This window comes from Bidens hawaiensis, unplaced genomic scaffold (assembly GCF_021521415.1).
Source record: "Bidens hawaiensis isolate Kalapana, Puna unplaced genomic scaffold, B.hawaiensis_p1.1 tig00042889_1, whole genome shotgun sequence".
NCBI lineage: Eukaryota > Viridiplantae > Streptophyta > Magnoliopsida > Asterales > Asteraceae > Bidens > Bidens hawaiensis.
Window position 1 is genome coordinate 50,879 of NW_027505808.1, and position 1,600 is coordinate 52,478.

Genomic DNA, 1,600 nt, shown 5'->3' on the forward strand with positions numbered 1-1,600 from the left:
AGATCTTGTTTAACAATAGTTCCTAAATATTTTACGCATCAACCACTTACTAAAATTTATCAGACAATTCACTTATACATTACTAAAGTCTCATAGTAAACTACTACCATATGAAATTTATGATTGTAGAAAAAAAGTGGTGAGTGGAGTAGGTGAGTACCACGTATTTCTCATACATATAAATTAGTTTAATACAAATTAGTTAATTAGCTAGGTTACATCCTTTACGTGACAATGTATTTAGTATATATGTAAAACTGTCACTTTTTATAATTTTATGAACTTAAAATAAATTGTATCGAATCTAGATGCAGAGTACTCAATGATTATCTAAACAAGGACTAAGAAGAACGCATGATCATTTAAATATAAACTCCTTGAAGAAACATGGATATATAAAATTATTAAGGAAAAATATATATAAAAGGACTTTATATTCACTCTTCTATTCATGTAATGTAACCATGTTAATATATAAGGTTGGTTCCTAAACAAATTGATTTTTTGGTACCAAACATCTGAAATATTTTGGACGTGACATGATGTGATAATTACAAGTGTTTTAGATGTACCATTGTTATAATTCAGAATCACCGTTGTAATAACATAGGTTATTCATGCGTTAGATCAAAACTCTTTGCAGTATGGAAACCCCATTGTACGTTAGTCGGAACGTTGTAACTTTGTTTAGAAGTATAGTTGAGCATCGTTGTAATTGGACAATTTAGATGCAATGTTTTAAATACTGTATATGGATTTTATAATCACTTAATAGTTATACAATACAGAACAAAAACTTTTATGTGTTGATATATATTTTATGGGTCAGGATAACGTACAATAATCCTTAACGTACGCAAATTACGCTCAAAGGCAAAAACAAAACGCTCAAAAGAAAAAATTCTAAAACGCTCAGCCAAAATACTAAAACGCTCAGTAGCTCAGCCAAAAATACTAAAACGTTCAAAACGGTTTTCGTGAAGAAAGGTAAAAAAATGACCGATTAACAATCCAAAACTGCTTATTTCGGTGAACCAATGATTAATTGGATATGCATTGACGATTTTAAGATCTTTTGATGTGATTTCATGGATCAATTTCATGAATATAAGTATTTTTCTATCTAATATACATAAAACAATTATTGTATCCTATCTGTTCTCTCGATATATAACTTTATTTGCTTGAGCCGTAAACAATTAACCATATAAAGCAGTCAACATCAGATGCAAATATTGAGTGCTGAAGACAAATAAGTTGATGAACACTGACTGATTAAGAAAACACAAACTTCAATGAAACTGACATCAACGTCCTTGTACTAACAATGGTAACTTTCATTTATGCATATAACCACTAGTGCTCCGATATCAAATACTGAAATAATTCAGATTAAAATTTAGAATTTCCATGCAAAAATGTTAGATTAGTTATTATTTTCAGTTGAAGTAAAGGGGGGTATATGGTAATTTTAATCTTTAATGTAGTTTGCAGTTGTATCGGGTTAGAGTCGAACTAGTTAATTTATTTAATTAAATTATTGGTTGGGTTCTGTGATTTCTATCAACTAGACAGGTTCATAGGATGACCTATTTAACCC